This window comes from Schistocerca nitens, chromosome 1, assembly GCF_023898315.1.
Source record: "Schistocerca nitens isolate TAMUIC-IGC-003100 chromosome 1, iqSchNite1.1, whole genome shotgun sequence".
Taxonomy (NCBI): domain Eukaryota; kingdom Metazoa; phylum Arthropoda; class Insecta; order Orthoptera; family Acrididae; genus Schistocerca; species Schistocerca nitens.
In genome coordinates, this window is record NC_064614.1 from 436,834,093 (window position 1) to 436,857,811 (window position 23,719).

Below are 23,719 nucleotides of genomic sequence, written 5' to 3' on the forward strand. Positions count from 1 at the left end.
ATTATTCCTCAACAGCTGCAACCAGAGAAGGTAGTGATGTCGGACACTGGGGTCTCGAGAAAAGTCGACATTCTAACTCATCCGCAGTGTGTTACATTGGGTTGAGGTCGGCACTCTGAACGGGCCAGTCCGCTTTGGAATGTTATTCTTCACAAACCTCACAGATGCTTGAAAGTCTCTTCGGGTTTGCTGCCGGATGCTAAAATCGACTCGATAACCCAAGAACTTGCGCATTTGATGGCTGTTTGTAAGGAAAATGTATTATCCGAGAAGCAGATTCGTCGGGCTATGGAGTTTGGACCATCTGTGGAGGTGCATGAAGAGGTACACAGATCGGTGACCTTTCTTCCTTATGCTGGAGGCATATCGTTTAAGATTGGACGAATTTTAAGGAATTTTAACATTAGGAGTGTGTTCCGTCCACCTCCTAAGATTAGGGCACTACTCGGCTCTGTGAGAGATGATTTGGGCCTTAGGAAACCCGGTGTATAAAAAATTCCGTGTCAGTGTGGGAAGGCCTACATTGGCCGTTCGATTCGCACAGTTCATAACAGGTGTGTCGAACATCGCCGTCATACGAGGCTACAACAGCCGGAAAAATCAGCAGTAGCAGAACACTGCTTAAATGAGGGACACAGTATGAAATTTGATGGAACTGTGGTAATTGCCAACATTTCCGGTTTTTGGGACAGTGTCTATAAAGAGGCGATTGAAATTAGGTAGGTGGATAATTTAATTAACAGAGACAATGGGTTTCCTCTAAGCAAGACGTGGAATCCTGTATTATCTCGCATCAAAATTGAACATCTTCGGTGCGGCTCTGAGTGCGATATATCGTTGCCAGCAGTGTTCTACTAAGGGCGACGCCACCTCCCTGTCTTGGAGGGCAGCATCCGTGATGGACGGCGCATGGCTCGTGGTGGCCTATATTGGACGTCGATATGCAGCCTGGCGTCAGTTCTCAGCGGGACTCATCAGCAGAAGCAGCCTTCTCCTGAAGATGGCGACCAGTTGGATCGCCGAAATGTCGAGTCAAGTAGATTGTAGGATCCGGCAGCAAACCCGAAGAGACTTCCAAGACTTATTACGCCAGGACGGCCTGCGTAGCCACTCAGAGATGCTGCTTTATGATACGGTGCTTTGCATGCTGTTACAATCAATCATCTTCGAACTGTTCCTCTGTAGTAAGCAGTATGTGTTGATATCCTTCCACATTTAGCATTTTCGTAAGCGGGATAAGGGGACCACTCCTTAACCGCGAAAACCTCCTCATACTCTAAGACTACCTACTCCATACTCCACTGTAGGTATTACACTTTCCCCAGCCATTCGCCATACTCAAAACATTTGTATCGGGTAATCGGAGGGTGTGAGTCATCACTCCAAATCACTTGTGCCCAGTCACCCACTGTCCACTGGTGTCGCTATTGAACCGCTTGAAGTGTCGCTAAGCACTGACTGCAGAAATGTGTGGCTTATGAGGAGCTGCTCGGCCAGTGTACCCCATTCTTTTTGGGTCCCTACCCCAGCCCCTGTGCTACCTGGACTGCTGGTAGCACTTTGAAACTCAGGAGTCATTCCTTCCGCTGATTTCATTCGATGTTCTACAACCACCCTCCGCAATGCTCCACGGTCCCCCTTCGTCAGTACGTGAAGTCCACCTGGTCTTGGTTCGGCCGTGGCTCTCCCTTCGCGTTTCCACAGTACAGCCACATCACTAAGAGTTGACTTGGCAGCTGTAATAGGGTTGGAATGTCGCTGATGGATTTCTTACTTCGAAGTCACTGAGCTCTGCTCACTGACTCACTGTACTGTTACTGCTGCTCTGCTGACAACCACAGTACTGTCCGACTCCTTTTATACTGACGGCTCCGACTCTCGTTGCATGTCGTGGTCAATTTCGCATTACGTGGGGATGCGCGGAGACGTTTGATCACGTTGCGTAGGGGCAGTCGCGCTTCAGTTAGTTCGCAATGCATGGACTGAAAGTTGTATTGGAAAATAACTCCACGTACAACTGCGGCCTGTTGCTTCTAACATCATTAACTTTATTGATCATAACAAAGAGAAAGAAGCGGTAGTGCTGATGGAAAGGTGATAGAATGTACGAGCAAAGTGTTCAAAAATGGTTCAAATGGCTCTGAGCACTATGGGACTTAACTTCTGAGGCCATCAGTCCCCTAGAACTTAGAACTACTTAAACCTAACTAACCTAAGGACATCACACACATTCATGCCCGAGGCAGGATTCGAACCTCCCAACGTAGTGCCTAGAACTGCTCGGCCACTTCGGCCCGCAGCAGAAGTGTTAAACCAAAGTAAGTCAGTGGTGTACAAATTACGACGATGTGAGTCGAATGAAGTGTCTACACCGAAGAAGAAGAAGAAGAAGAAGAAGAAGAAGAAGAAACAACGTGCACACAGTAAAAACTCACAGGCAATACGGATAATTGTGTTCTTAGGCTAAAATTTCTGCGATATTCAAATGTTCAAATGACTGTGAAATCTTATGGGACTTAACTCCTAAGGTCGTCAGTCCCTAAGCTTACACACTACGTAACCTAAATTATCCTAAGGACAAACACACACACCCATGCCCGAGGGAGGACTCGAACTTCCGCCGGGACCAGCCTCTGCGATATTATGAGCAATACAAGGAAGTACCAAATGTGTTATGGTTTACGTAGGCCTGACCACACCGTGATAGAACGCCGCAGCGATCTTCAGGTCTAGCAAAGAAACCCTGAGAACAATTGTTTGCCAAAATAAACAACGAATTATGTACTTCAAAAAAGGTAAACTACGTAAGACAAAGGAAGTATCAGAAGTAAAGCAGTTAGTAGTTTGTTTAGGCAAGACGTGGATTCATACATACTACACTGTGAATAATTGCCGGGAGAATGATTCTGTGGAAGCAGGGAAAGGCGGTTGTCTGCCCTACCTGGATGTTTCGGATAGACTGAATAATGATGGCTCGCTGGGGCATTCAGCGTATCAAAAGCCCCCTCATAGCAATTTGTATTTGCAATCACCGGCCGCGCGGGATTAGCCGAGCGGTCTCAGGCGCTGCAGTCATGGACTGTGCGGCTGGTCCCGGCGGAGGTTCGAGTCCTCCCTCAGGCACGGGTGTGTGTGTTTGTCCTTAGGATAATTTAGGTTAAGTAGTGTGTAAGCTTAGGGACTGATGACCTTAGGAGTTAAGTCCCATAAGATTTCACACACAATTGAACATTTTGTAATCGCTGAATTCTCTTCACTTGTCAAAAACTCTTGAGTGTGCTTGAAACACTTGCACACAAAGTTTACACAGTCTCAGATCCTGATGTTTGTCTGAAGAGCGCCGCTACCTACAAACAGTGTTCTGAGAAAATAGAAATTCTAGCCAGCAGGTTAGCATAATATTATCAGCTAAAACCAAAAACGAGGAACTGGATAAAGAGCAGTGCACGGTGGCAAAATCTCTAGCTTTTCTTGCCTTTCTTGGCAATATTTCATTCAAGGTAGTCAGAATCCTCCAGAGATTTGAGGTTGAAGTGGTTTTCCTCCCTCTATCAAAATTTAAGTCCTCCTGGGATCAGTAAAGGACGGATGGTGGGAATTTACAAAATATATTTCCAGTGGCTTGTGGATTACATAGGCCAAACTACATGCATCATGGTAGAACGCTGCATTGACATAAACGCTGCACTCGCTTTATGCGACCAACCAAGTCTGCTATGACTGAAAACTGTATCTTCGCCGGACATTCAATGATGATAAAACACTAATTTTGGCCAGAGGTGACATAATTTTGCGACTCCACTATTAAAGAATCGGTGGAAATATGCATGCTGGAAAATCTGTTGTTGTTGTTGTTGTGGTCTTCAGTCCTGAGACTGGTTTGATGCAGCTCTCCATGCTACTCTATCCTGTGCAAGCTTCTTCATCTCCCAGTACCTACTGCAACCTACATCCTTCTGAATCTGCTTAGTGTATTGATCTCTTGGTCTCCCTCTACGATTTTTACCCTCCACGCTGCCCTCCAATGCTAAATTTGTGATCCCTTGATGCCTCAAAACATGTCCTACCAACCGATCCCTTCTTTTAGTCAAGTTGTGCCACAAACTTCTCTTCTCCCCAATCCTATTCAATACCTCCTCATTAGTTACGTGATCTACCCACCTTATCTTCAGCATTCTTCTGTAGCACCACATTTCGAAAGCTTCTATTCTCTTCTTGTCCAAACTAGTTATCGTCCATGTCTCACTTCCATACATGGCTACACTCCATACAAATACTTTCAGAAACGACTTCCTGACACCTAAATCTATACTCGATGTTAACAAATTTCTCTTCTTGAGAAACGCTTTCCTTGCCATTGCCAGTCTACATTTTATACCCTCTCTACTTCGACCATCATCAGTTATTTTACTCCCTAAATAGCAAAACTCCTTTACTACTTTAAGTGTCTCATTTCCTAATCTAATTCCCTCAGCATCACCCGACTTAATTTGACTACATTCCATTATCCTCGTTTTGCTTTTGTTGATGTTCATCTTATATCCTCCTTTCAAGACATTGTCCATTCCGTTCAACTGCTCTTCCAAGTCCTTTGCTGTCTCTGACAGAATTACAATGTCATCGGCGAACCTCAAAGTTTTTACTTCTTCTCCATGAATTTTAATACCTACTCCGAACTTTTCTTTTGTTTCCTTTACTGCTTGCTCAATATACAGATTGAATAACATCGGGGAGAGGCTACAACCCTGTCTCACTCCTTTCCCAACCACTGCTTCCGTTTCATGCCCCTCGACTCTTATAACTGCCATCTGGTTTCTGTACAAATTGTAAATAGCCTTTCGCTCCCTGTATTTTACCCCTGCCACCTTCAGAATTTGAAAGAGAGTATTCCAGTCAACATTGTCAAAAGCTTTCTCTAAGTCTACAAATGCTAGAAACGTAGGTTTGCCTTTTCTTAATCTTTCTTCCAAGATAAGTCGTAAGGTCAGTATTGCCTCACGTGTTCCAACATTTCTACGGAATCCAAACTGATCTTCCCCGAGGTCGGCTTCTACCAGTTTTTCCATTCGTCTGTAAAGAATTCGCGTAAGTATTTTGCAGCTGTGACTTATTAAACTGATAGTTCGGTAATTTTCACATCTGTCAACACCTGCTTTCTTTGGGATTGGAATTATTATATTCTTCTTGAAGTCTGAGGGTATTTCACCTGTCTCATACATCGTGCTCACTAGATGGTAGAGTTTTGTCATGACTGGCTCTCCCGAGGCCATCAGTAGTTCTAGTGGAATGTTGTCTACTCCCGGGGCCTTGTTTCGACTCAGGTCTTTCAGTGCTCTGTCAAACTCTTCACGCAGTATCTTATCTCCCATTTCGTCTTCATCTACATCCTCTTCCATTTCCATAATATTGTCCTCGAGTACATCTCCCTTGTATAAACCCTCTATATACTCCTTCCACCTTTCTGCCTTCCCTTCTTTGCTTAGAACTGGGTTTCCATCTGAGCTCTTGATATTCATACAAGTGGTTCTCTTCTCTCCAAAGGTCTCTTTAATTTTCCTGTAGGCAGTATCTATCTTACCCCTAGTGAGACAAGCCTCTACATCCTTACATTTGTCCTCTAGCCATCCCTGCTTAGCCATTTTGCACTTCCTGTCGATTTCATTTTTGAGACGTTTGTACTCCTTTTTGCCTGCTTCATTTACTGCATTTTTATATTTTCTCCTTTCATCAATTAAATTCAATATTTCTTCTGTTACCCAAGGATTTCTATTAGCCCTCGTCTTTTTACCTACTTGATCGTCTGCTGCCTTCACCACTTCATCCCTCAGAGCTACCCATTCTTCTTCTACTGTATTTCTTTCCCCCATTCCTGTCAATGGTCCCCTTATGCTCTCCCTGAAACTCTCTACAACCTCTGGTTCTTTCAGTTTATCCAGGTCCCATCTCCTTAAATTCCCACCTTTTTGCAGTTTCTTCAGTTTCAATCTGCAGTTCATAACCAATAGATTGTGGTCAGAATCCACATCTGCCCCAGGAAATGTCTTACAATTTAAAACCTGGTTCCTAAATCTCTGTCTTACCATTATATAATCTATCTGAAACCTGTCAGTATCTCCTGGCTTCTTCCATGTATACAGCCTCCTTTCATGATTCTTGAACCAAGTGTTAGCTATGATTAAGTTATGCTCTGTGCAAAATTCTACAAGGCGGCTTCCTCTTTCATTCCTTCCCCCCAATCCATATTCACCTACTATGTTTCCTTCTCTCCCTTTTCCTACTGACGAATTCCAGTCACCCATGACTATTAAATTTTCGTCTCCCTTCACTACCTGAATAATTTCTTTTATCTCGTCATACATTTCATCTATTTCTTCATCATCTGCAGAGCTAGTTGGCATATAAACTTGTACTACTGTAGTAGGCATGGGCTTTGTGTCTATCTTGGCCACAATAATGCGTTCACTATGCTGTTTGTAGTAGCTAACCCGCACTCCTATTTTTTTATTCATTATTAAACCTACTCCTGCATTACCCCTATTTGATTTTGTATTTATAACCCTGTAATCACCTGACCAAAAGTCTTGTTCCTCCTGCCACCGAACTTCACTAATTCCCACTATATCTAACTTTAACCTATCCATTTCCCTTTTCAAATTTTCTAACCTACCTGCCCGATTAAGTGATCTGACATTCCACGCTCCGATCCGTAGAACGCCAGTTTTCTTTCTCCTGATAACGACGTCCTCTTGAGTAGTCCCCGCCCGGAGATCCGAATGGGGGACTATTTTACCTCCATGGACCGTAATAGCGGCTACCTGTTGGATAATGCATTGGAACCCCATCATTTCCACGATTTGCTCTAATCGAAGACCGTCAAGTGACTCCGATGGGGCGGCAAGTGACAACAGTGTCAGCTGAATTCCGCAGTTGTAACACCGATGGCGCTGCCCGCAAGATAGTTGGTTTGTGTGCCACTACTATCTTAACGCACATGATGAATACACACAGCACGTTAGTAAATTGCCAGAAGGGGGGGAAGACTTAATCAGTCTTCGATTGCTCAACAGAAGATGACTGGCAGGTGCCCGGTCGAAACATTATGGACTGTAGGTAATGACGACCGGCAGTAAGCCCGAAAATTCTTTTAATACAATTCTACTGTCCGAGGAATACGGTCGTAAAAAGTGCGTGCCGCGCGGGGTAGCCGGGCGGCCTGATGCGCCTTGTCACGGTTCGCGCGGCTCCCCGCGTCGGAAGTTCGAGGCCTCCCTCGGGCATGGTGTGTGTGTTGTCCTTAGCGTAAGTTAGATTAAGTAGTGTGTAGGCTTAGGGACGGATAACCACAGCACGTTGGTCCCATAAGACTTTTCCACAAATTTTCCAAAAAGTGCGGCCATTGTTCAGTTTTGCTATCTAGGGCACTGGCAGGTAGCGTGTGGCAGCATCGTACTGGTAAGAACACTTCAAGTCTATCATTGTTACATACCTCACTGTTTCTCAAGCGTAAGCACCATTTTGATAGCACCCTATCCGGCATTAAGTTCGCTTTATCAGGTAATACTTGTCTCAGCAGGCATTTCCTGTGCAGTTTGTTTACGTTCATTCTTCTTCTGTGTGGGCGCAAGATCTTTCACAACCAATGCCATTGCGCAATTGGGAGGTAGCGCATCTATTAGCGACCGTTGTGAAATGGATGTATGTTTCTCCAAGGGGGTACATTAGAGCTGCCGGGTCTCAGCGTGTCTACCACAGAAACATGTGGAAAAGTTCACAGTTATTCATATACACATAGTACTGGACAGAATGACACAAACCGCGTTTCAGTGGACCTGAAATTGCGGTGCTCCTTTTTTAAATACATTTTATTAAGTCGCTTTCTTCTCTGTCTTTCTGTTCGGTAAAAAATAATTTGCAATTGATTTAAAACTAACTTCCCCACCAGCTACAGACTTGAAATGGATGGCAATGCGGTAGTGTGGCGGTAAGAACCACTTGCCTGTAATAGGCGAAGGGGTGTTGGTGAAAAGGGATGACTATGAGCATAGCGTAAGGTCTCTGCACGAAGGCTGTGGTTAACAAATTGGGTCACAGCACCTACGGGCGCAGTGTGCGTATACGACCCGCTACAGAAAGAGTCTGCGACAACTCATTGAATTTATGCGAGCAGGTGCAGCTCTGTAGCGGCTTAAGCAGTTTCTGCCAAACTTCGCATACGTATCACTTGCAACCTGGAAAAAGTTACTGTGACGCTAAGATACCCCTTCCTCCACCCGTAAGCAACCCTACGGTTCAAGGTAGGGGTGAAAAGGGGTTATATGAAAGCATAACTCAGGGACACCTGGAGCAGTTTCAGCCAAATATGGCGTATATGTGACTGAGTGTACTTTTGTTTTTATTAACTCGCCCTCTTGTCTGTGTCCTTGACTTTCCAGTACAGATTTTGGAATTTATTTTAAATCAATTTCCCGATGAACTAGAAACTTTGAACGTGGCTCAGAACTGGATGACAATGTAATATTAACTCGTTTTGTTGTGTGCTCTGTGGCGGAGGGTACATTTACGAGGGTCGTTTCCTGATGAGCTAGACTTGGAACTTTTAACCTAGCTTACAATTGTATGACAATGCAGTATTAACGCGCCTTCTTGTCTGGTGTGTGTCGGATGGTACTTTGTGCGCAGTTGCTATTTCCCCATTTTCATTTTGCGAATGGTTCACGGGAAGAACGGTTAATGGTAAGCCACTGCATGAGTCTGAGTCACTCTAATTATTACTTTCATGTTATGTGTGTTTTTTGTTTTTGCGATAGGAGGAAGCAATATTGTTGACCCAGGTGAGGACATACGGAAATGAATTTTACAACATGTCTCTGGTGTAACATCACCAAGATGTTCACATACAACACACACACACACACACACACACACACACACACACACAGGACTAAAAAGCAGAAAATAATTATTATTTAAACAAAAATTAATTTTTAGTATAACACGTTTCTATATCGGACTAAAAAGTATAAAATGATTTCTCCTAGGCCCATACAGATAGTTCTGAAAATTTGTGACTATGAATTTTTAATAGTTATAAATATAACTGAAAGATTTATAACAAAACACGTGCGGTGTATGCAATACATAATTGGTGCATGAATAGTTCACCTCCTAACTTTTAGCTATTGCATGCGCCCCACGTTTTTCGTTATAAATCGCGCAAGTATTTTCATAGCTATTAAAAATTCACTGTCATATGCGGCTAGGAAAAATTAATTTTTACGTGTTAGCCCGATATAAAAATGTATTGTATTAAAAAATTATTTTTATTTAAATGATTACGAAGTCGCCGTCCTTAACCGATTCCATCGAGCCGTCGCCATTACTGATTCTTCTGTAGAAAAGTTTCGAGGTGCGGCCGCATTCTCAAACGCTCATTCTTGTAATCAGCCAAGCGTGGGCAGTGAGGATACCAGCTTCCAACTTGGCGCATCACAAGAAAGAGCGCTTCAGAATGGCGGTGTGACCCCAAAAATTGGTCACAAAGAATGAAATTAAACAAAAACAATCAAATCTAGCTGAGGAACGTATTAAAATCCTTTACCAGCCAAGGAAACGCAAATAAAATTCTTCTTCGAAAATAATAAGAAATGAAGATCTTAGACTTGTAATCTCTTTCTACCTTAACGAATTGTGACCAGGGGACCGTGAAACAAAGACCAACACGCTCGCGCAACTTAATTCATCACGGAGATTTCGGCATCAACGTTGTTTCTTATAATTAAACTGTGGGGTCCCGCCCACTCGTCTCTTATAGGGTACCTAAAGGATGCTGCTTTCTCCGATAGCTATACAACTATGCAAGCGAATCACAGTAATGGTTTTCATCACAATAGATTGACAATACTTAACTTTGGTTTTGTGTGTCGTGTCGCAGGCTATTGGCGACATGCAAATAATCAACATCTTTCGCTATATACTATGTCCATGCAAGTAATGGAGATGGACCACAAGTAAGAACTCTTCTAGTGCTCCCTACTAGTCCATGGTCTACTATTGTCCGTCTTCTGCAGTCCTGCCGAGACTGGCAGGAGCGGCGTTTGTATTCTCTTCTGCTAGAGGCCGCTCCTATAGTGGTGCGGTCCTAGTCAGTCAACTATTATTGGCTGACGTCGTCTCACAGCCTTCTCTGCTTTTGCGTTCACCATCCTCGTGTCGGCGCTTGTCGTTACGCCGGGACATAACTATGGTATATTTTGTGTCGAAATAGCACTTCAGTATGAGACAAAATCAGCTATATCTTTTGTTGGTGTGCAAGAAATAAGCTGGTAGGCGTACGCTGAATATGGGGATTTATGCTGCTGTGGGCTGCCGTTTCGGTGACGCACCGCCCGGAAATTCCCGCCACTCTTAACAGGAACTAGCCACAGAGTAACATATCTGCCCCCCTTCTTGCAGCTGTGTACCGTAGCGTTCCAAATGTTTGGAAAAGGGCACAGGTCATCCCCGTTTTCAAGAAGGGACGTCGAACAGATGTGCAGAACTATAGACCTATATCTCTAACGTCGATCAGTTATAGAATTTTGGAACACGTATTATGTTCGAGTATAATGCCTTTTCTGGAGACTAGAAATCTACTCTGTAGGAATCAGCATGGGTTTCAAAAAAAGACGATCGTGTGAAACCCAGCTCGCGCTATTCGTCCACGAGACTCAGAGGGCCATAGACACGGGTCGCCAGGTAGATGCCGTGCTTCTTGACTTTCGCAAGGCGTTCTATACAGTTCCCCACAGTCGTTTAATGAACAAAGTAAGAGCATATGGACTATCAGACCAATTGTGTGATTGGATTGAAGAGTTCCTAGATAACAGAACGCAGCATGTCATTCTCAGTGGAGATAAGTCTTCCGAAGTAAGAGTGATTTCAGGTGTGCCGCAGGGGAGTGTCGTAGGACCGTTGCTATTCACAATATACATAAATGACCTTGTGGATGACATCGGAAGTTCACTAAGGCTTCTTGCGGATGGTTCAAATGGTTCAAATGGCTCTGAGCACTATCGGACTTATCATCTGTGGTTATCAGTCCCCTAAATGTTAGAACTACTTAAACCTAACTAACCTAAGGACATCACACACATCCACGCCCGAGGCAGGATTCAAACCTGCGACCGTAGCAGTCGCGCCGTTCCCGACTGCGCGGCTAGAACCGCTAGACCACCGCAGCCGGCTCTTGCGGATGATGCTGTGGTATATCGAGAGGTTGTAACAATGGAAAATTGTACTGAAATGCAGGAGGATCTGCAGCAATTGACGCATGGTGCAGGGAATGGCAATTGAATCTCAATGTAGACAAGTGTAATGTTCTGCGAATACGTAGAAAGAAAGATCTCTTGTCATTTAGCTACAATATAGCAGATGAGCAACTGGAAGCAGTTAATTCCATAAATTATCTGTGAGTACGCATTAGCAGTGATTTAAAATGGTATGATCTCATAAAGTTGATCGTCGGTAAAGCAGATGCCAGACTGAGATTCATTGGAAGAATCCTAAGGAAATGCAATCCGAAAACAAAGGAAGTAGGTTACAGTACACTTGTTCGCCCACTGCTTGAATACTGCTCAGCAGTGTGGGATCCGTACCAGATAGGGGTGATAGAAGAGATAGAGAAGATCCAACGGAGAGCAGCGCGCTTCGTTACAGGATGATTTAGTAATCGCGAAAGCGTTACGGAGATGATAGATAAACTCCGGTGGAAGACTCTGCAGGAAAGACGCTCAGTAGCTCGGTACGGGCTTTTGTTGAAGTTTCGAGAAGATACCTTCACCGAGGAGTCAAGCAGTATATTGCTCCCTCCTACGTATATCTCGCAAAGAGACCATGAGGATAAAATCAGAGAGATTAGAGCCCACACAGAGGCATACCGACAATCATTCTTTCCACGTACAATACGAGACTGGAATAGAAGGGAGAACCGATAGAGGTACTCAAGGTACCCTCCGCCACACACCGTCAGGTGGCTTGCGAAGTATGGATGTAGATGTAGATGTAGATGTAGATCTTTGTCTGTGACCTAGCGCCACCGAGGCAAGCGGTCGTGATGTTAGGCGCCCGATTGACAGCGGAGTAAACTTCCGACGTAGGCTACTTTTGGTACTCGACGTCTCACTTAGCAAAGCGTACCGCATAGCCTGAGGACGTGTCTGCTATAAACGCTCACTCTGCAGCAGACTTAAACCTATGGCCTTTGAATGCGCGACTGTGTTGTCGTTGGGCACAAGTGTGCAAGCAAGGTTGTTGTTGATGTTTCGTTCCGACAAAGATGTACAAGGCGAAACATATGATTCCACAGCATTTCATGTTTGATTTGACGTACATGAAAGACTCCTTCAGAACCTACCCTACTCATTTCAGCCACTCGGCCTCAGCAAATCAGCAACATAATTTAGACCTATTCGTGAATTTTCAACCTGTTTCAATAACAGTTGTGTGAATCAGTTCTGAATCAATTACAAGTCGTTTTGAGGAAATCGGAGACTTTATAAAGTTCCATCCTTTTTTATTGCAGATCTATTTTTAACTTTTGTTTCGCGCTTTTCACGCAAAGCATGTCTTGGGAGGGACCAGGAAAGGGGTGGGATGGGGGGCGGGGAGATCAGTTTCCGCATGCTACCGCTAGATTTACTGATGTAGCTCTGTCAATTCGGCGACGAGATAAAGTAGGTTACTGGAGCGGTGAATGGCAGCTATATCAGAGGCAAGTTTCAATTTTTTATGTGAAATATTAACTTTTATATCATTTTCAGTAATCAGACTTTCACATATTTTAATATAAAACTTGCGTGCTCTATGACAGTTGTTATAGCCTCACGACGAAGGACAGAACGTGTGCACTTGGCCCTGAATGTTGGTACCCATGCAGGCACTTGCGCAACCTCAGATACGGAGTTGCGTGCTGTTTCCTTTTTGCGTTTCCTGAAATCGGTGCCCTGGGGTGTACTTCACCTGAGTCATACAGTCAAGTAACTTCCTTGGTTTGCTTTTTTTCCACCGTTTGTTCTCTAACCATAGTAGATCTTCGGAAACTTGATCAAGTAACATATTGGAAGTCATTGGTTACTTCGATCTCCATCTCTGCGGCTGTCTCGTAATTTTTCATATGCGTAATATTTATGCCTCTCGCATTATGTGTAACACTTTCGAGTTTAAACATTTGGTGTCCATAACCCCTGTTCATCTGAAAGATAGAAAATGTTGAAGCCGTGGATAAACATTTGTACTGCAGATAAACAACTACATTAGTCAGCTAAATACCACATTGAGCGTCAAGTACATACAATATACGTGATTAAAAGTGAAGTAAAGAACCGAGAAAAACAATTTGTAAAAATTGGGGGTATGTCAGAACACGCTAACTCTGTTAACGGGGTAAGAACGTAGGAAAAGACTGACATCGGTGATGAGGACGATGATATTTTTTTCGATCACTGTTATTTACAATTTTGAATGCATTTTTTCTTATTGTATTAATTACCTAAATCCCGATCTGGGCGACATACCATTAATATGAAAACGAGAAAATTATTACAAAACTGCTCTGACAGTTGGTTTCTGTGTCACTAAAGCAAACAAAGAATGCGTTGTTATAAGGAAAATACGCTACGCCAAACAGATGATCACTTTGTTGTAGACAATTACACCTTCTTTCAGCTGTTTGTTTTAAATATTTTACAAGTCCTTTTAGCAACTAGAATCCAGATGAAATAGAAAATAATGGAAGCTTAGCGATTGTTAACAGGGCAGTCTTCAGCTTTTCGAATTTTCTGAGAAAAAGATCACTCCCTTCAAACTTAAAAACTTGCTCCTATCAGTCAGCCATTGTACCAGCGTTATTAACTTACAAAAATAAATGTAAACAAAAACTGCTTATATTTAAAATAAAATAATAACGGGAGCTTCTTGGGCCCTTTATGAATGAGTGTCCATTAGAATAGTGAATGAGAAAAAACGAAGAACTATTGATAGTGTACAAATACAGCAGTGTTTGTGTATCCCGAGCCTTGTGTTATCCTTGTGGAAACTTGAGAACTTGTTCGAAGTGTTTGCGAATCGTGTAACTGAGACGTGATGTGGTTGCCAGCCCAGTATTCACCTAGTTGGTTGTGGGTAACCACCTAAAAACTACGTCCAGGCGGGCCGACACACCGGCTCTCATTGTTAATCCGCCGGGCGGATTAGACCCAAGACCGGAACGCTTTCCCGAATCCCGGAAGCGGCGTGCTAACGCGCGCTGCTATCGGGGCGAGTCGTCGTCGTCATCATCATCATCATCATCATCATCGGATGATATCAAACTAAATTCTGTGGCGCTGTCATCCAATAGGACACAGGCGTGCTGACCGACTGCTGCGTCGTTCTCTGTGTCACTGGACGGGCCGAGCGGTCAGCATACTCCCGCTCAGTCCTAGTCGTCGATGTGAGCTTTCGAAATCTGAGCCTTCACGTAGCTTCTCAGTTGTCTTAAAGCGGTGAGGGAATCCTGTTCCAGTCCTCCTACCAAGAAAAAAGACGTTTCTGATACCGAGAGTTAGATACTGTCTTCCCTGTGGCAGTCACTCACTCCGACTGAAGACTCAAGGACACGGGTTCAGATGATAATAAATCCAGGAAGTTTTACATGCTTATTTCCAATACTTCGAACGAACCATTGTAAATGCGAAGAAAGCGAAGTGTCATATCTCCAGTGTGCATTGTTTGATGCGGTTACGACAAGGAACGATAATAATTTTAAAAAAATGCAACCTGAGTGATCAATGTTTCTTTCAATTTACCATTTTTCTTTAACACTCACATGGACCAAAAAAAGATAAATTAAAGAGAATGGCCATCACTCACTACTTACCGGATGGTTGGAACTGAAGTGCAGGTATGCACAGTGGTCCAGTGTGGGCTGTAATTATCGTATGGCAGCGAAACTTAGATACGCTAATGCCTAAATGCGGAACCGACTTACGCGGGAAAAACAATTAGTTCCATATTTGGCCACTAGGTGCAAATACGGCCCTGTAGAAAGTTTGTATGCCGGTATGACACTCATGCTGTTCTTTGACGAGCCATAACGTGAGCGAGCAGTATTATATATCGAGGAGAGAGGTCGTTCACTGTTAGTAAAGCTGTTTTATGTGATCGACGGCAATTAAAGTGCTGCATTAAGAAAGTATGGCCGACTGAAAGATCTGAGGACAGACCTGATGTCATGAAATGGTTTAAAGATGACGATAATGAAATTCGAAAACACGGTGAGCTGGGTGTGGAACTTTCAAGGGGAAGGCGTCCTATCTCGGTGGCAGTTATTGGCGATGTTGCTGTTGCTGTAACTAACGATGCAGCACGCGCGCCGGCCGCCGTGGCCGAGCGGTCTAGGCGCTTCAGTCCGGAACCGTGTTGCTGCTACGGTCATGGATGTGTGTGATGTCCTTAGGTTAGTTAGGTTTAAGTAGTTCTAGGTCTAGAGGACTGATGACCTCAGGTGTTAAGTCCCATAGTGCTCAGAGCCATTTGAACCATTTGCAGCACGCTCCCCGGGTAGTGCTAGTGCTCATGGAGTGGAATGAGAACTGTCGAGTCTGTTTTACACTGGTACCCGAACAACATCCAGACTATGGAGCAACTGAAACCTCTTGATCCGCAGCAAAGTTCTGAACTTGATCTTCAGTTTCTGACAGAGATCGAAGTTGACATGTGACCAAGCAGTAATCTGTGAAGTGACTACAGCGTACACTGAATACACATAACTGCAGAATTTGGGGTACTATTAAAATGCGTGTTGTGCACGAAGAGCCTCTGCACTCGCCTTGTATGAGTTGTGGCTTAGATTCACGAGCATCTCGTTTTCTCTGTTCACCTATTCTTTGAAGAGAATACACCCAGGGGGGCGTCAGGTGTACCGTGACGTTATCGAGACCGCCTCGTGTGGCATGTGACTGCTGCTTTGGAGCAGCGCAATTTGAAAGAACTGCTTTATGCAGCCTTACACGAACGTGGTATCTCCAGAGGTTTTCCAGATGCATGGGCTGCAAGATCGCTTGGTCTCATTGCATTTGACTCTCGTGGTATCTAAAAGAAAACATTTACGAGGGACACGTTCGGTCTCTATCTGATACGAAGGCCAGCGTACAGGAACACGTTGCTCAGGTTCCACCGGAACTGCTGCGGGCAACTGTTGGTCACGTCGTTCTACGGATGCAGCATCTCGTCGACGTCTCCAGTGCTCATATTGAACCATTTGTGTAAGTGGCTATTAATAATGAAATCAACATTATGCCTTTTTTACTTGTTTGACGTTTTCTGTCTACGTCCCGTTCCTAATCCATTACATATGGAAACGTTTCTATACGGCTTTCTTGCATTCACAGCGCCAGATTTACCCCTGTCCATTATAATTATCCGGGCTGTTATGCCGTGGTCGGTTGATGAATTCTGAGGTGATTCCCAACGTTTCGTCCCCTTGAACAGCCCGGTTAATTATAATGGACATGATATTTCCGGCCGTGAAAGTTTACATTTTAGTATCAGATTTACCCCTGCCAAAACTGGAATACAATATTTTCCAGCGTAAATCAGTAATTAAAGAGACAAATTGGTGTAAGAAAAAAATTTCTATCTTTACAAAATGAGGCTTTTATTACTTCTCAACATAATCCCACCGATATCAATAGAAAAAAATGTTCAAATGTGTGTGAAATCTTATGGGACTTAACTGCTAAGGTCATCAGTCCCTAAGCTTACACACTACTTAACCTAAATTATCCTAAGGACAAACACACACACCCATGCCCTAGGGAGGACTCGAACCTCCGCCGGCCGAAGTGGCCGTGCGGTTAAAGGCGCTGCAGTCTGGAACCGCAAGACCGCTACGGTCGCAGGTTCGAATCCTGCCTCGGGCATGGATGTTTGTGATGTCCTTAGGTTAGGTAGGTTTAACTAGTTCTAAGTTCTAGGGGACTAATGACCTCCGCAGTTGAGTCCCATAGTGCTCAGAGCCATTTGAACCATTTGAACCACTCGAACCTCCGCCGGGACCAGCCGCACAGTCCATGACTGCAGCGCCTTAGACCATATCAATCGACTTATCCTAAAGATGAACAAGTTTTTTAATACAGGACGCAAAGAAGTCTTTGTCTTGTTGTTTGATCCACTTTTCTCTTTGTTGCTGAACTCTTTTCCACGTAATGCAGTGGTCCAGACAAATGAAAATCCGAGGGAACTAATCTGCACTGTAGTGGTTTATTCGGTCAGCTGGGCGGTGTGAAGGGGGACGAGCATTGTCGTGTAGCAGTATCACGCCTTTTTTTTTTTTGACATACTCGACGTTTTTCTCTCGTTTCTGGATTTACGTTGTTCAATAGCATATCTGAGTCGTAGGCACTGTTCACTGTAAGCCGATCTTCTAAATAATCACAAACGACGTCAAATTGGGCATCACAAAAGACATGTCAAAATGGTTCAAATGGCTCTGAGCACTATGGGACTTAACTTCTGAGGTCATCAGTCCCCTTGAACTTAGAACTACCTAAACCTGACTAACCTAAGGACATCACACACATCCATGCCCGAGGCAGGATTCGAACCAGGGACCGTAGCGGTCGCGCGGTTCCAGACTGTAGCGCCTAGAACCGCTCGGCCACTCTGACCGGCAAAGACATGTCACTGAGGTTCGAACGTTTTTGAACTGTTCTACCCACTTATAAACGTTTCCGCGTTTCGTACAACACTGACCGTAGTGCAAAATCATTCAACAAAAGATTTTAGCCTGTTTCTCACCTTCATAAAGGAAACAACGAATCACTGAATGTTATTCAACTAATGTGGGAATGGATGAGGTTATAAACAAAACAAGTTTTATCCGTCATCTGTTCTCAGCTCATTCCAGTGATGCCAACCTAAGGGCATAAAAGTACAGAACTACTCCTACAAACTATTTCATTTCTGCACCAATTTGTCTAATTATTGAATGTCCCTCGTAGTTCGTCATACAGACACTTTAAAGTGTTCGTGACTCTGGAGTAATAATTTACGTACAGGCTTCAAAAAGCAAATTTCCGCCTCCTACGCTAAAGAACTGTCAGCTACAACTGCGCCATGCGTACTACACTGCCAATTAAATCTTCTTGTACAAATTACCAAATCCGTAAGCACTGCCGCTCAAGCTGAGGCCTCGCAGCACCCATTGCTAACATTTGGCTGTACGACGCCGATAGAGGTAGGCTAGCTTTCGCCCATACGGATTTCCGTCGCCGAGATATCGGTGCCAAGTCCTGCTTTCTCTGTCCACGGAAGAGTTTGAAGATGGAAGCCGCTCCTGCTTCGTTGGCCCATATTGGTGCACGACTGCTGGCTGACCCAGTTGCTCTTCCCTGGCTGTGGCGGTCCGGATGGTAGACGACTACCCGACAAGTCATCGTATAGTCCTTCCCGCTGCATTCGCGTGCCCATCACTGGACGAATAACTGTCTGTCTTGTTGTGGACATTTTATCGCTTGTACGTTTCCTAGGCAGTCCTTACGTGCCCGATGCGCTGGAGCAGCTCAACGCGTAGATTCAGTGTTGATAACAGATAAAACAAGTGCCGTGTGGCATTTGAGTGTGTGCCACTTTCGATTTTTAACAACTTTATGACGCTGTTTTGAGTATCAAAAGCCAATGATAATTCATGCTGCATTTCTCTGCGTCAACGTGTCTTGTTATGAACACGTTCATTGCAATCATTCTCGTTACAGCACCGTCTGATTCCTCGTGCGCTACTAGCTGACGTATGTCTGCAGACAGTTTTTCAGAGCGTTGAGTTTATGTGATTCGGCTATTTCATATCCCACGCAGTACTGCTCGTAGACTTTAACCCATCATGGGCCATTTCAGAACAGTTACATTTTGGCATTAGCAGTTGGTGCATGTTTTCATTCGACGTCATATAAGATATCATTATCTTTCTGTAATGTGCTGTCAGACAAAAGGATAAGAGTTTTAGGATACGGTTAATAATGTGTGCGAAATAATTGTCTGTGAGCTATAGTAGTCATTCATACTTTGCTGAACATGCTAAAAGCTATTGGTTTTTTTTTTTTTGTGTGTGTTGACGACACTACACATCGTTTTATCACAGTGAAATCCACATCTGCATCCATGCTCTACTACAACTACTGTGAAGTGCATGGCAGGGGGTACTTCTCATTCTACCAGTTCTTTCCGTTCCAATCACATATAGAGCGAAGGGAGAATGCCCGTGTGCATGGTGCATCTAATCTTATCCTTATGATTCCCATAAGAGTGGTACATGGGGAGTTGTAGTATGTTCGTAGATTCATCAATTAAAGCTGACTCTTGAACCGTTTTACCGAGCGAGGTGACGCAGTGGTAAGCACAGTGTGAGCTGTGTGACACGTCGCATTGTCCTGCTGGTAGATGCCATCGCGCCGAGGAAAAACAAACTACATGTAGGGGTGGACATGTTCCGCAAGGATAGATACATACTTTTGTTGATCAGTTGTGCCTTCCAGAATGACAAGATCACACAAATAATGTCCCGGAAGGTCACGAAAACATTCCCCAAACCACAACGATTGTTGCTGTGTGTTTGTTTTCGGATTTTCACGCACTACATGCCAACGGCCATCAGATGCAGCATAAAATGTGATTCGTATTAAAAGGCCTCCTGTCACCACTCAGTGGACATCTATAGGCGGTAATGGCGTGCAGATTCCAGCCTTCGTCACGTGTGATCAGCAGTCAGCCTGGGTGCATGAACCATGCACCTACTGCGGAGGCCCATACGCAACAACGTTCTATTGGATGGCGCCATTTTGCCATGCGCGGTATACTTTAACCACGGCGACAGGTGAACAATTTACAAACTTAGCCGTTTTGGAAACGCTTCCACCCTTGGCTCGACAGCGATGCCATGATGCCCTTTTGGACGTCAGACAAATCGTTCCATTTCTGCATTACGACGACGACTACACTGTTATCCGCCCCCCCCCCCCCTCCCGCACCCGCCCGCCGCGCTTTAGATATCGTCCATTACTAGTGCTACCAGCTGCCGCCTGTGAGCTGTTGTTAGACGTTGACCGTTGACGCGTCAAACATAGGCACAGGTCACATCAATGTGACTGGATCGTGTAGTTGCATTCGGTTGTTTCATTCGGCTGAAGAAACGAAAAAAAAAAAAAAAGGCTGATCAATCGATTGTTGAAACCAGTCGGTTGCCCCACCATTAGTCATTCCGTTGGAGACACCTCTTGATCTCAGAATATCCTCTATGATTGTACAACAAATCGATGTCAAGGATATTGGACGGTAGTTTTGTGGATCATTTCTGCTACCCTTCTTGCAGTCAGTGCTTTCTTCAAACTATTGGGCACGGTTTTTGTGTGCTTCCTTCAAACTACTGCGCACCGTTTCATGTTTGGGGGATCTACAGTAGATTATGATTTAAAAAAAAAGGAGCTATCTCAGCCGGTGTAGAATCGGATAATGATTCCATCAGACACTGGAGCTATACGCAATTTTAGTGTTGTTAGCTGTTTCTCAACTCCTCTGACACTGCTGTCTATTTTACTCATCTTTGCAGTGGTACGAGAATTAAAGTGAAGGAAGACCCCTAGATTTGCCTTTGTAAAGTAAAGTAATATTCCAACACTAAGTTCAGCATTTCTGCCTTTGCTTGACTACTCTCAGTTCCAGTTTCTGTCTCGTCCATGAGTGTTCAGACAAAAACGGATAGCACTAACAGCCTTTACATTTGACCAGAATTTCTTTCAGTTTTTTTGAGAGATCATTTGATAATATTATGCTACAATAGTCGTTGAAGGTTTCACTCTTTCCTCTCGTTACAGCCAAACGCGTTTCATTCAGTATCTCTCTATCTGTAGCCCCATGTTTTGTTTTATACCTATTATTCAGTAGTCACTGTTTCTTTAGAAGTTCTTTACAGTGACTTTGTACAGTGAATGATCTCTACCATCACCAACTGTTCTAATAGATATTGATAAGTGCATGGTCAACTATTCTTATAAACTTCCCACAATTCTTCTACATGTTCCTTCCAGAAGCAAAATGTTTCGAGCCCCATATTTAGATACTATGCTATTGGCTGTTTATTTAGTGTCCTGAACATATCAATCCTTCTACTAGTTTTAATTGCCTTTGTATGTTGCTACAACTGCTTCGTGATCACTGATACCAGTCTGTATGTTGAAGTGCTCAAAAAAGTCACTTGGACCTTACCAAAATGTAATTTTTCCGGTTGATAGTTGTATGATTAAAGTTTTCTCTTCCAATGAAGACACTATGAGCACGGACTAATAAACTTATTTTTTCCTCTAAAGTTTTCAGGAACATTATATGAGTGTGGTGGTTGACGATAGATCCCATTACAAATTTGTACCCATCCATGGAACTAAGTCTTGCCCAGACGTATGGTGCAGTATCCACTTTCAACCTCTACCTTCGTGAATATGAATTACTTGTCTACTGCCACAAATTCGCGAATTCCATTTGCAAGTAGGGTACTCTTAAATTGTCCCTCTGTTCGCCGGCCGGAGTAACCGAGCGGTTCTAGGCGCTACAGTCTGGAACCGCGCGACAACTACGGTCGCAGGTTCGAATCCTGCCTCGGGCATGGATGTGTGTGATGTCCTTAGGTTAGTTAGGTTTAAGTAGTTCTGAGTTCTAGGGGACTGATGACCTCAGCAGTTAAGTCCCATAGTGATCAGAGCCATTTTTTCCCACTGTTCCATTGCAAACATGCCTAGATTTCACAGTGGAATGTGTTTTATTCAGTAGAGAACGGTACCAATTCTAAGCTTCGCGAATACCAACAAACACAAATTTTCATCTATTTTTACGTGAAATCTTAGACAGTTCACATTATGTACCTATTAATACTATATTAATACTATATTCGGCGCCGGCCGGAGTGGCCGAGCGGTTAAAGGCGCTACAGTCTGGAACCGCACGACCGCTACGGTCGCAGGTTCGAATCCTGCCTCGGGCATGGATGTGTGTGATGTCCTTAGGTTAGTTAGGTTTAAGTAGTTCTAAGTTCTAGGGGACTTATGACCACAGCAGTTGAGTCCCATAGTGCTCAGAGCCATTTTTTGAACTATATTCGGCCCCGTCCCAGCAGTGCTTCCCTGTTACATAAACAATGGCTGTTGTGTTTACCAACAGGCCGGTGAACCCAATTTTCTTGAAATATTGGACGTGTTAACTGACGCGTTTGGTGTAGTTAATCTGTGAAGCATCTCTTTTGTATATTATTCTTTTATCTGCTACATGTAGTTTAAGTGTACATTATAATAATATACATTCCAATAATTTTCCGAGAAAAGTGTTATATACGACCTTCTAGAGAGCCATACAAAAATCTGGGGATGTTATATCTTGTCGGAATACAACTTTATGTAAAAAAAAGCCCACTTTCATCAACTTGCTGCTCAAAAGTTTTTTTTTTTTTTTTTTTTTTTTTATCAACGCACCTAGACAGATGTCAACCGTTTATTCCTCGCTTTGAAAACACCATGTGATTTTTGTAAAAGATCCCCATACATTAATGCTTTCAGTCGTAAATTCGAATTCGGATTTTATTCTGGCACAGTAGCTGCGCTCCTTATGCAATATTGTTATAGTGCTAAAGAGAACATGTGCAATTAAACATTCATTCACTTGTGACAGCGATTGTCAAATCAGGACACTGTTCTTCCATAGTTTATCCCCAAACTTCAGTAGAACTTGCATGCCATTGGCTAGTAAGCATAGTGTGCTACATGAATTGGCTGTTATAGTAACGTGGTGAGTCGCCTGGTAAGCGCGCTTGAGGTATCGGTGTCAACATCGTGAATGTTTTGGAGTGTTTTCACTGCAACTGAATATCTTCCAGAGTACTCGTCGTCAACAGCACAGCCAACGCATTGCTTGTGCTGTCGAAATTGTTGATATTCTGCACTTCATATTAAAGTTTTGAAACATGCACTCACAGAGCATATTCCCTCCTTTTTCTGCAAAACAGTAGTGTTTTTGTGTTTTTGTAGAGGTGACAGTTTGAGAGTTGCGCTTGATAGTGCTGCTTCCAATAACTGGCAGCAAATTGTGTACTCCACATAGGCATATATTATTAACATGTTTGTACTTCGTTAGGGAGCTGTAAGGCGATTAGTTTGACATTGGTATGCCCGTGCTATAGGACGGTCAGAGTTAGCCATCTGCTATCTAGTGGAAGACTTTGGAACTGCAGTCATACTTGTAGTATCGCGTGTGGCGAGTAGATGGCAGAGCGAGCTGTAGGGAGCGCTGCTGGACTTGTGCCAGAGCGAAGGCGGAGCGGCGGTTCTCTCGCAACAGGTTGCCGAGCGTCATCTTCCCGATTTGGCACGGGCCGGCCCCGTCCCAGCAGTGCTTCCCTGTTCCATAAACAATGGCTGTTGTGTTTACCAACAGGCCGGTGAACCCAATTTTCTTGAAATATTGGACGTGTTAACTGACGCGTTTGGTGTAGTTAATCTGTGAAGCATTATAAATACGCTAGCGTTGTTCTACTTTGTACACTTTTGTTCAAAGTAATCTTTACGTCTAAAATTCATTAAACGAAGCTTTTTATATTCTGTTAAGGTCACGATATTTGCAGAATATCGAAATACGTGACGAATCTTTCAGCAATTCTGCCGTTCATCGG

General features: G+C 43.8%; 1 protein-coding gene across 6 annotated transcripts in view; it reads left to right on the top strand.

The window, feature by feature from the left end:
• Nucleotides 1-23,719, top strand: part of LOC126251359 (leupaxin) — a 507,262-nt gene that overhangs the window by 350,486 nt on the left and 133,057 nt on the right. The window lies entirely within an intron of this gene.